General features: G+C 37.0%; 1 protein-coding gene across 1 annotated transcript in view; it reads left to right on the top strand.

Moving 5' to 3' along the window:
* The window catches only part of LOC138701393 (uncharacterized), a 124,574-nt gene that overhangs the window by 16,808 nt on the left and 94,758 nt on the right, over nt 1–13,008 (top strand). Inside the window, exon 2 of the mRNA XM_069828243.1 lies at nt 7,366–7,508. The gene's annotated coding sequence lies outside the window, so the exon portion shown is untranslated. The remainder of the gene's footprint in view (nt 1–7,365; nt 7,509–13,008) is intronic.

The following is a 13,008-nucleotide window of genomic DNA, read 5'->3' as shown; positions in this document are numbered from 1 at the left end:
TGTTTATTTAACGACGCTCGCAACTGCCGAGGTTATATGAGCACACTTAAATGCAATCGACCTGGCCCGGAATCGAACCCGCAATCTCGGGCATAGAAAGCCAGCGCTATACCAACTGCGCCAACCAGGCCCACCTGTAACTTATATGGCATTGTTTCAACTGGAGTTGTAAAATTTATGATAACTTTAAACTTCTTTCTAATTAAGACAAGATTTTTAGTAGGTTATTTTACGACGCTTTATCAACAGCTTATGTTATTTAGCGTCTGAATGAGAAGAAGGTAATAATGCCGGTGAAATGAGTCCGGGGTCCAACACCGAAAGTTACTCAGCGTTTGCTCATACTGAGTTGAGGGAAAACCCCGGAGAAACCTCAACCAGGTAACTTGACCCGGGAATCGAACCCGGGCCACCTGGTTTCGCGGCTAGACGCGCTAACCGTTACTCCACAGGTGTGGACCTTAAGACAAGATCTTAGAACCTAGAATTAAATTCATTTTGAATTTCAATTAATATTTGCACATAATCGTTTAACGTGGCTTCATCACGAGCAGTTTCTATCGTTCGAAAGTAAGCCATATTACCTTCCCGAAACTGACTTACGAAAAGTGTAAGTTTACAACTGAAATCCCGTAATTTATTCAACATACTGTATCAACACTGAGCTGGTCTTTTCCCAGAAGAGAGATATTTAAATTGTTGATGATTAATATCTTCAGTAGCTTTATGTCTGGACTCGTAATGACGCATTATGTTATGTTTCTTTCTACCTTTCAAAATGTTGTGGCAGATAAAGCACTGAGTGTTTACTCCAGCAGCTATGAAAAAATAAGCATTTTCCCATGCAACATTGAAAGAATTTGCCTGATCACCACTTTTCCGTCTTTTAGATTCCTCCATACCGTACTGTAGCAGTAAGTAAGCAACGTGAAACAGTTACTGAGAATACGCACTGCACTCCACTAGATAGCTGAGTGGTCGTTTCCCTCTCCTGCCTATAGCAAGTCTATGTCATTCTGACGTATCTTCCTCTCAGATTCGGCGAGCGGTAAACACAGCTCTCCCGTTCCGAAGGAGTGCGCGCGCTCGTTGAGCGCTGTTTGTGCAGGTATGGTTTATACGAGCCCCTACAGCCGAGGCTGCGCAGAAGTTAGAGTAGGGACAAATTGAAGCTTGCGTCCGCTGCCATGCTTTGGGAGAAGCACCGGCTAGCAGACGGCTGCACTATACAATGCTGAATGTTTAATATATTTGTTTGGTGTATCTTATAAATCAATCTGAATGGATAAATGAAAAAAAAAAAAACTTATTAACATTTAAAGCGACCACGTTAAAGATATAATCAAACTTAGTTACCGTTAGTTTGACATGAAACGAAAGAAAACTGTAACAATTTGATATCGTAACTAAAGATATTGTATAGTTATTTGACAACATATAGAGCGAACAGAAATACAAATGCTTATTGTAGTAATAGTTCAGATGAAAAGAAAATTATTAGTATTAACTATTATTAACAAAACACTGCCTGTGTAAGACGTTACATTAGGCCTATGTTGTAAACACGTTTGCTTTGATGTGGACGAGAAATGAACAGTTATTATTTATTCGCTTCCATATCACATAATATAGGCCTACACCTGAAAAATAGAAACGTATACCTAATGTTTTAGTTAGAAATATAAGTAGGCCTACCGTATAATAGCTTATTATCACAGCTGTAGTATGAAATAAACGTCACTTGCATGAATTAGTCAATTAGTCATATAATAGAACTCAGGCCTAGTGTACAGAACATCTTGCCTATTGATTCATTATTATTATTATTATTATTATTATTATTATTATTATTATTATTATCATTATCATTATTATTATTATTATTGACTCCGTTAAATATTGTCTTACAACATTTTTATGTAAAGTCGTGTTGTACTGGTAACCTTAAGCTGTGTGCTAACATCAGCTCTTTATGCAGTACTTTCTTTTATTTGGTTATTTAATGACGCTGTATCAACTACTAGATTATTTAGCATCGATGGTAATGATGACAGCGAGATGATATTTGGCGAGACGAGGCCAAGGATCCGCCATAGGTTACCTGACATTCACCTTACGGTTGGGGATATAAGAAAAACCCAACCAGGAAATCAGCGGGAATCGAACCCGCGACCTAGCGCGACTCCGGACCGACAGTCCTTAGCCCACTGAGCTACGTCAGTAGATCTTTATGTACTTTTATGGTCAGTTTAACAAGTTTAAAATATGATTCTCGGGAGGAATCTGGGATCCATTTTCTAAAATATGTTCCTATAAGTGTAGAAAGATTGTACAAGTGTTCTACTTCTAGAGCACATTGTTTCCATACGATGTAAGAGAGGGTGGTAATATGCCATTGAACTGTCAACATCTGTATAATCGCTCTTTCACTTAAGCGGCATATTTCTATAATCTCAGATGATGGTATGACAAGACTCCCATTATTCTTTCGTTAAAAAAATAAAAGAGATTTTGTTTACTGCTAGTAGGCTACGTACCATAAATTGAGCCTTTAGATTTATTATACCATATTTTTATTAATGATTTAACAACTAAGCCAGCAATGAATACAATCACATTTTTAACAATATTGTGTCATTGAGAATGATGTAAGAATGAGGGAATTGCAATCAATGTCTGCTGTAGAAGAGTCATATCGCCTCTGATTTTCAAAACACAGAGAATTATTATTACAGTGCGTTAGGTGTTTGGAAAATAACATTGGGGTATATAGACATTTTTAACGGACATCCCTCTCTTTGTAATATAATTTAAATAAATTATTTACGTATTGTCTAACGTATATAAAATAAGATAAGTAAAAATATTCCATGTATTCGGTCATAGAAAATAAAAATAAACTAATAAGTCTATTTATGAGCAATATAAGGCGTTTATATTTAAAACAATGCTTAGTTACAATATTTAGATTTACTTCTGTTATTTTATATTATACGTTAGAAAATACGTAAATAAGTTTAGTTATATTACAGTGAAGGAGGAAATCCGCTAAGAAAACGCCTATATGCTCAATAGTATTTTCTAAACTCCGAATGCTTTATAGAAACAATCATTCGTGCTCCCAAAACATGGCGTCGCGCGAACCTGCGCGAGAGGTTTCAAATTTGTACACGACACCAGCGCCAATTGTGTGTCTAGATATAGGCCTATAACTACAACGTCTTTGGGTTTATATGAAAGGAAAACTCGACAAGTTTCGATATATACATCACCATATCTCTACGTGAGCTCCAGCTGTTACTGTGACGATATCGAGGCGATGAACGATTTCTTGCCAAGCACGTTGGAGCATGTCTTCTGGAATGCTCTCAATAGCCTCTATGATTTGCGCCCGACCACGAAGGTCTCTGACTGGGGTGGCGTACACTTTATCTTTGACGTAGCCCCAGGGAAAGAAATCGAGCGGTGTTAAATCCGAGAATCAGGATGAGCGCCGATACGGTCTAGCATCGTATTGGCGAATTCCACTCGTTTGGGTTTGTCATCCGGCTCTAGAACGTTCCATTAACTGCACTTTGTATGTGTACAGTTTGAGACGTTTGTGGACAATTCGTTGCAATGTTGATTTTGGTACTTGAAGTTCCCGCGAAGGTCTCCTTAATGACTTCCGCGGGCTTCGCTCATACGCGGCTTGAACATTTGCAACCATTTCGTCGGATGTTCTACGACCACCACTATGCTTCTTCAACACCGGTCCTGCAGCTAAAAATGTATCGTGCCACTTCTTAATGCTTTAAGCAGTTGGAGCATCATGGTTAAACACTCGCCGATACTCCCTTTGAACTGTAACAATTGATTTAAACTCCGCATACTACAACAAGTTTGCGCTTTCATCTGTGGTATCGCCATTTTGACAATCGATACAATCTACGAAAAGAAACCTTGTCTGCGCACCATCCACCGACAGGATTCGAAACTTGAGTTTTCCTTTCCTATAAACGTTACCGTAAGGTTCTATCTTCAACCGTTCACCAGTCACATACAATTGAAATTAGGTACATTCGAGCGGTTCAGCCTGTATTTTGTGCCAGCATAAGAGAACTATTTACAAGAAGCCATGCCTGAACGAGTCTCAATTACTGACCAAGTATCTACTAAGTTTGTGTTTGAATTCAATTTTATAGCAGGTAGCGAATTCCAGAATCTTGGCGTGATGGTATTGTTAATATTGTTTCATGGCGAGAGCGTGTGTTGTTCAGATTGTGGTGGGAAGAAAGGTAAGTGAAGCGAGACGACAGGTACGAAGGAATAGAAGAGTTCAATATTTCGAAGAGAAGGATAAATGTATGTAAATTTCTTTTCTTATCTATTTTAAGCCAAACTATTGCTTCCAGGGATGGGGTTATATGATCCTAATTGCCAACATTGCTTACAAAACGTACACACAAATTATGAGAACGTTGAAGTTTCGTTTTGTTGGCGTTGGAAAAGTCAGTGAGTAAAATGTCGGCATAGTCAAAATAAGGCAATACGAGTGTCTGCACAAGGGACTTTTTTTAAAAAAAAGAAAGGGGGAAGATGAAAATTGTGTGAACTGAGTCGCCTGGAATCAAACTGCACTTTCTTCAAATTATCAAATATGGGATTAAGGTAAGTTCCAGTGCAGAATTTTGCAGGGATGTGATAAATTGCTCGTCTGGAGGAAAACTGGAATTTATCTGTCTTAAATTAGTAGTAAAATCACCGTTTGGAGTCTAACTGCACTAGTTTCTCGTCTTTTCTGACAAATTCGATTTTTTTTATAAAGTGCAGTTTGGTTCTAGGCGACTCAGTTAGTGAAAACCGTTCCTTCAACCACATCATTAGTAGAGCGTTCGTTTTCAGCTGTAAAACGTATAAAAAAACATCCCTGAGTAATCCCTCTTTCTACACTCGCAATGACGTCAGTAGAAAAAGATCTAGCTACTCGAAATGAAAGTTAACTCCGGTTTCTTTTATAGAGATACTGAGGAGTTCTGCAAAACACAAGGAGGACATATCGTACTTTTAGTCAGAATTTAATGTCCACCATTTTTTTCATTTTCATTTTCAGACGAACAATTAATGTATACTTCGCACGAAAACATGACGACCTTCCCTCATCCCCTTCACCAGTTAACTGCAGGCACGCGCAAGGGATAAACCCTTAGCCGAGTTGCCAATTCTTGAAGTCATTGTGATTTGCGAACGTTTTTCAAACTGTGTTCCGTGAAACCGCGATTTTCAGAAAGACTATATTATCTTTGTAAATATACCTTAATTTATAATTACTAAAACAAAATTGGTATAAAAATGAACAAACTTATTTTAAAAACACTTTATATTTATATTTTCACTAACATGTTTTGCCTAAATAAACAAAAAAATGCAGACCTCTATAATAAGTGTTAAATTCTCATGTTATTGAAGTTCCAGAATTTTATACTTAATTAAGAATGTTGCGCTGGTAAAATTTTCTGAAATTGTGATCATTCAATAGTTATAGAATTTATAGTACAAAAGAGTAAAGTTAGATTTTATCTGCTTTGCCTTGGGTGATAATTTCCACGAACGCATAAAATCTGTTTATTCTAGTGTGCTATACAATATTTTATTCATTACTGGTATGTAAATTTAATTTTAAATTGTAGGGCTTTTCTTTGTAATGTGTTGTTGGCGAAGAAGGTCATTTACATTCATTTTAATTAATGCTAATATGTTGGTTGTCATGTAGAGAGTGATTTAAAAACATTTAATTCACTGCTGTAAGTTAGAAAACTTTTAAGCACTGTTGTGAATAATGTCATATTTAGGTTGCTAAGGACGGTGTTGCTGTTGGCCATATCTCTTTCGCGTACTGTTCACATACTGTTCGGCGAAGTAAATCACGTATAAAATCGTCTATCTTACCGAATTCTGTTTTAATTGGTTTATTTTCTATTTAGTTGGTGAACCGTAATTCTTAATTTCTATGCCCATATATCCAACTCCGCCGGTTGCGTCCGATGTTAAGTGATTAAGATTTATACTTATTAAATTGCCTGAACTTTCGATTACTTTATGGATAGAATTTCTAACGTTAGACACAATTTTAACACTTTGTTTTCTTAGCTACGCTCCTCTGCAAATAAGATATTCTGTTTTCTTCGACGGTGTTATTTGTTGTTCTTGTCGTGATCTCCAGGTGTATCAGGAGGCCTAGCTGCGGATCATCTGCTCCAACACTCATTAATCATGGCCGGAATAAATTAGACATATTGAGGCGCACAACGGTATAAAACAACACGTCGACAAAGACACTGAGAACGGGTGAAAGCCATCAGGTAGAGGCAATGACTGTTAGATTTGGCAATGCTGGGATCTATTGTATTTCTGCCACGCGGCTAGGGGTTGAGTAGAGGATGGGGGTTTATGAGGGATTACCAATTCCAAGAAGAGAGGCCGTCATGTTTCCGAGCCAAGTATAGCTAACTAATACTGTTTGCTCAGCTTTCTTGGTGTACATAATGTTCTTTCAAATGTCACTGTACACACAGGAGTTATAACCGAGACATGTAACGAATTACGACGAATTTCTCCATAAATTAATAACATATGATATTCCTGAACTGTGAATGGCATTGTAAGTTGTTTATCGAAATAGGGCCTATCTGTACTGAATTGCCATCCGCTCGGCAGGAGACCTATGGACAGGGAGCCCACACTGCACACCTAATTCATTGCAATTTGTATGTGTGTTTAAATTGGCATCATCACTTGTTTGTTCTTGGATATCACTGGTCCCTGCTTCCTCGTTCACTGCCTCACAAAGGTCGCTGCATGAACCTGTAAATGACTAGTCTATTGCTTGTTTTATAATCTTCTTCCTTACATATGCACCAGTTTTTCTCTGACGTCCATTAACTTCATCCGGTTTCAATTTTAGGGAAGAGATTGCACTTTTTTTTTAAAACCGACCTACTTGTTTTGATACGCAGAAGTTCATTTATAAATCTTATAGAGTGAAGTATTCATAACAAACGACGGAATTCCGGGTGGGTTCGAAATTACGCCGATTTATTCGATTCACTCACGCTTTGAATCTAATCGGTGATCTTTGACGATTAGGAAATACATGAATATCTGTGTTTGTAGTATTTGAACACCCAAAAACACGACAGTGAGGCATTTCCGGTAGAATAGCACACAAACTTATATATAAAATAATAAGACACTAGTTGCTTCACCGTACGAAACGCTACTGAGTGAAGCTCTAAGGAAGAATCGCAGTGAACTACCTAGAGTTGTGACGTCATGACTATAGCTGGTGTATCATTATACCACAGTCTACACTTATTTTTTTGAAAGATGGGACGTGACTATTAAGCGGCCGAGGTTGGAACTACAGTGCCATGTTGCCAATATGGACTACAACGCTGCCAGCTGATGGAATGTAGCAATTGTCGTTAAGATGGCTGACGTTAAAACATTCATTGGCAGTTGACGCGAAGGTAAGAAAACAATACAAAAATCGACAGAGAATCAAAGACGAAACGTACCAATGCTAACAATGTATGCACAATAAATTTCGCCTATAGAGCTATTAAGTACTCGCCATGTGCGAACTCTAAGTTTGGCAACTCAACCGTTGTTACCATAGCAACAGGCCTACCACGCTATGTGACATTCAGTTGTTTTTCCGATCGCAACGCTTCTGTCATGTCCCATCTTTCAAAAAAAAAAAAAAAAAAAAAAAAAAAAACAAATATAGTATATACAGTCACGAAGCTCAATACGTAGTAAATGAGCATCCATAGATAGTTTCTAACCACTAGGATCGCTACTATCGCCTCATGACAGACAATGCGAAATAGTACCTGCACAGTCTACTGTTCATAAACTCAAGCTTCGTGACTGTATATACTATTATAGACTATGATTATACACGCAGTTTTGAGAGAACGGAGCGTCGTAGAAACTTGTGGTTTTCACTGTTACATTTCTCTAATCAAAACTTTTATTTTGAGTACCACTTTATTTTTAAGTTGACAGGGACTTTAAGGAGGGGATGGCTCCCCTCTTAATCAGCCCCTACATGTTTTTGTTTTGAAGTAGCCAGTAGTACAGTACTTTTGAATATAATTATTTCCAAAAAATTGCTAAAATCTATATTTTTATTTCCAAAACGTGCTAAAGGTAAATTTCATTTCCAAAACCTGCTACGCCAAATTTTGAACTTAAAAATAAATATTTAAATGAGTAGATATAGTATGCTTGAAAAGACCAATACTTACTAACAATGTTATATACATTAGAGAAATTCAAAGATTCTATAAGTTTGTGCCCTCAGAAAAGTACAGGAGAATTTATCTCTCCTGTAAAATTGCAATTTGGAAACAAGTTTCTCATTCAGAGTAGGCTATGCATAGCTTCTTTGAATTGTTTGAAGTGCTCCATTACAATTAAGTGTTTTGTGGATTTTGTTTAATTTAATTGTTATTTTAAAGTTGCGTTTCTGAATTAAGTGTTTCATTAACTTCAATACAGTAAGTAAGTGACTCTATTTAAGTATTTTTGTGCCATTAAATCCACTATTTCTGCCCATTATGGATACGGGAAAAGAAGCAGCCATTGCTAATGCCAAGAGGCAAAAGCTGGAACATAGTTCTCCATTTATTTCACAGAACAAATTTGCACCCTTATCAGTGGCGGCTGGTGGTTTGAAAATATGGTGGTGCACAATGGATATCGAAGAGGAGTTAAACATACTTTACTTTAAAGTTTAAAACCGTGTATACCTGAGGGCGTATACATATAAAGCTAATTTATATGCAATCAATAAGTAAAATGACTAAATACAAGCATACCTATTTATACAGAAGTCCAAAAGTGGAAGGGGTAGTGGGCGGAGCTCTCTTTATTGCAATTTACCCTCATGAAAAACATTTGAGCACAGAAACTTCATCAGAATGCTACCTAGTTCCAAGTGCAACGTTTTCGTTCATAAAATTCAAATGCAGCTTTCGTAGGCTGTCGGGAGATAGCAGCACTTGTCAGAACGATAACTCTTAGAACTTTAAAGCAAAATACAAGCTCCTTTATTTATTGTGCCGTTTGTGTGCATGTAGGTTGAGAAAGTAATATGCGACTGTTTGTTGCACAAGCCGAATGGATACATTTTTCATGCTTATTACTTCGGACAAATGTCTAGTTGAAACAGATATTTTCCCAGTGAATTTAGTTTCTTCTGCACTGACGTTGGTGTCCATATCAGGGAGTGCGACAAACCGTTCTCAATGAGGTAGAGATGGGTAAAAAATAACACAACAGTTATTTTGGAACTGTTCCGGTCTCGGAACTGTTGCAAAAATGAACAGTAGGTCGGAACCTCCTGTTCCGAAATAACAGTGTTCCGACTCCGAGCTGCTCACTTGCCCAGCTGTTGCGGGCTCGCAGTACCGCGTTGCACAAGGTATGTTCCGACTCCGAGATAACAGTCGGAACGTCGGAGCTTGTTCCGATGAACCAACGACAGCAGCAGTTCCACTGTTCTCGTTGTTCTTTATGTTGTACTTGGAACTTCGTTGGATGAAGTTGGTATTTGAAACTCTCACGTGGTTGGAGGGGGGCGCATGGAAATTGAAATCCTTGCGGTGGCGCGAACTTTTAATATCAACATTTGTTAAGACTGGCCAATCATCTGTAATGTTATAGTAAGTATTTAATAATCTGTAATATTCATTCCCGCTTTATGGTTTATTTCACCATTAGTTGACTAATTCTGTTTTTATAAACATTCTACAAAGTCATAAAGTACGCATACTATTATTAATTCATTGATCAGCTGATTCTATACAAAGGTTAAAGTCGTAAATGGTAATGAGTGGTTTAGTTACAATGTCTGTATGTCGTTTGTTGAGGTTAAGTCTGACAAGCACAAGTTTTTGTGCTATCTTCTCTGTTATCAAAGAACGACAAAAATGTTGTAGCATTATTTGTTGGAAACTACCCATATAAGTACTGATTTGGAGAGCGATGTTTAATGCGAAGTTTAAATTACACTTTGGTAAAGATGCGATTCCAACATTTTACTAACCCACTGCGGGGTTTCCAGGTTTCAGTACTGCCAATATATATAATTTTTTATTTATGAAATTGTAATATTTATTATTATTATTATTATTATTATTATTATTATTATTATTATTATTATTATAACTGTGCATTAAGAAAAGTAAAAATAAAAATTAATGATTTTTTTTTTTTTTTAGTTGGCTACCATATCTTTATAACTTTATGTACGAAAACAAAGTGTTGTATTCTGTCCTTGTAGTCAACAGCTGTGTAATTACTAACATTAAGCTTTTGCGTTCTGTCCGCATGCACAGCAATTTTCCAAAATCGATTCGAATGTGCATTGCAGTGCCATCTATAGATAAGAATGTGTACTATGTCATGCCTATGAGTGCTCCAGTGTGAGCTGCATGGTGTTATTTGTCTATGGTAAAGAGGGAGAGTACTGTACCGTTCGTTTGAACGACTCAACGACTCCGACTCATCACCACTGGTGACTGTTATTTCGGAACTGTTATTTGGAACATAGTATTTTTTCGGAACCGGAACCGTCGGAACTGTTCCGGGAAAAGAACAACTTCGCCCATCACTACAATGAGGAAAGCAGTAGACCACGCCTCTAACCCCCTGGCCCCGCATTAGCCGAACATCTCAATAAACTATCTTCCCTAGGTTTTCAACATCTTCAAAGAGGCTCGGAGGCTCCTGCAGACGTACAAAACAAGACACCAGCTGCAGATAGTCATGAATGAAAATTGTAAAATAAAATTATATTTTTAAAAGTAACAAAGCCGGGAGATTAGGAACATTACTGGAGGGTGTGCAAACCTGCAACCCCCTTGAGAAGCCGCCACTGACCCTTATGTAATATAAATAAAGATGTAATTGATGTAAGTACTGAAAGTCAAAATAATACTAAAGAGTGAGACAAACCTCCACCTATTTATTTAAATCACACATGTAAGGTCAATTTATATTTGAAATCTTAAAAAAATATGCAAACAGCCTTCATAAAATTAGATATTGACCAGTATAAACATATGACTATCAATGATAACAAAGTCAAATTAAACTGTGAAACAACTGAAGGCTGTAGAAAAACATTAGAATATCTCAAGACCAACAATGCTGAGTTCTATGCATACCAAATTAAAACAGAAAAACATTTGTGTTGTGATTAGGGGACTCCATCCCTCTTGTGATACTGATTTGATGATGCAAGAAATTTATGACCTAGGTTTTCAATCAGTTTATCATCCCATATCTAAAGTTTCTCTACCTTTATTTTTCTTGGATCTCAAACCCAATCCCACGAATTAATATAATTATGAAACTAAGAGGCTTTATTAATCTGTCATTAAGGTCGAATCTCCTAAGCCTAAACATTCTGTATTGCAATGTATAAGATGTCAGGACTACGGTCACAGTAAGAATTACTGTCATCGTTCTCCGCGCTGTGTCAATGTGATGGGCCGCATGCCGCATCCAATTCCTCAATGCACTAAAATCAACATTCTCCTCCAATTTTCGTAAATTGCAAGTGCCAACATACTACTAATTATAGAGGATTTCCTGTTCATAAAGAACTTCAGAAGTCTACTCTAGCAGGAAATGGAAACACAAATATAAGTTCTGTTGCATCTAGAAGTCTTAAGCAGTCTGAAGCAAAAAATACTCTCAATATACACCAGATTGTTCATGTGCTGAAACTTTAAAAAAGAATATTGGTTCCTCAGCTATTAGTCATAGTGAAGAATTGATAAATAAGCTGATGGATAAGATTGACACTCTTATGTCTGCATTGTTGCCTCTTGTTAGTACATTGCAACAAGTTCTTCCTGATCTTATTAACAAAAAATGAATTCTGACAACAATTTATTAATTTGCACATGGAATTGCAGAAGTGTCAATAACAAGTATTTTGAACTAAAGTTGTTTTTAGATTAATATAATATCGATATATTATTAATAACTGAGACAAAACTCACACCCCACTTGAACTTTTATGTACCTGGTTTTATAACTTATCGAGCTGATCATCCCAGTAATAACAGGAAAGGGGGATCAGCCATTCTTGTAAAAAATCATATACAGTGGCTCTCATAATTCATCATTTAAACCATCATTTAAACATACAGTTTTATGACATTAATCACACAGAGACGATTTTACATAAATAACGTTAATTATTCTAAGGAGAGGATGTGTTTACGCATTACAATTACGATTTTTTCCTTCCACCTCTGTTTGAAGATACTGTAAGCACTGCATAATAATTTTATTAGCTTAAATACACGATCAACTACATCACAAAATTGAACGTAACATGCCTCAAACTCACCTCTATTACTATCCGGACAAGAGGTTCAGCAGTTGCGTCTTGACCGTCAGTAGGTGTACTACACAGAGTGGACTGTTTAGTTCCGTGCGCTAGTTGAAATGGGCAAGAGGAAAGAAACTTCCTTGGAGGAGCGCAAATCAATTATTAATTTGGGTTTAAAAGTGAAATCACGTAGAGAAATAGGCGCAATTTTTGGAACGACACATTCTACAATTCAAGAGATAGTAAACAGATACATATATAACGGAAGAATACAAAATGTTAGAGGCCGAGATAGAAAAAAACTACTTAACGAACGAGATGAACGCCAGATAGTTTCCACAGTTCGACGTAACCCACGGCTTATGCTCTGAAACTGACCTCTGACGTTACAGCAACACTTAGCCAACCTGTATCTACTGAAACGATTCGTCGCACTTCAAGAAGAGCGGGTTATCACGGCAGAGTAGCGAGGAAAAAGCCATGAATCACGGAAGTAAATCGACGTAAGAGATTGGACTTTGCGAAAATGTATGTAAATTGTAGTGAAGAGTTCTGGAAATCAAGTCATCTTTAGTGATGAAAGTAAGTTCAACATTTTTGGCTCGGATGGACGA

The sequence above is a fragment of the Periplaneta americana genome, chromosome 6 (genome assembly GCF_040183065.1).
Source record: "Periplaneta americana isolate PAMFEO1 chromosome 6, P.americana_PAMFEO1_priV1, whole genome shotgun sequence".
Classification (NCBI taxonomy): Eukaryota; Metazoa; Arthropoda; class Insecta; order Blattodea; family Blattidae; genus Periplaneta; species Periplaneta americana.
The sequence above is the reverse complement of the archived record's forward strand: the minus strand, read 5'-3'. Positions and strand labels throughout refer to the sequence as shown.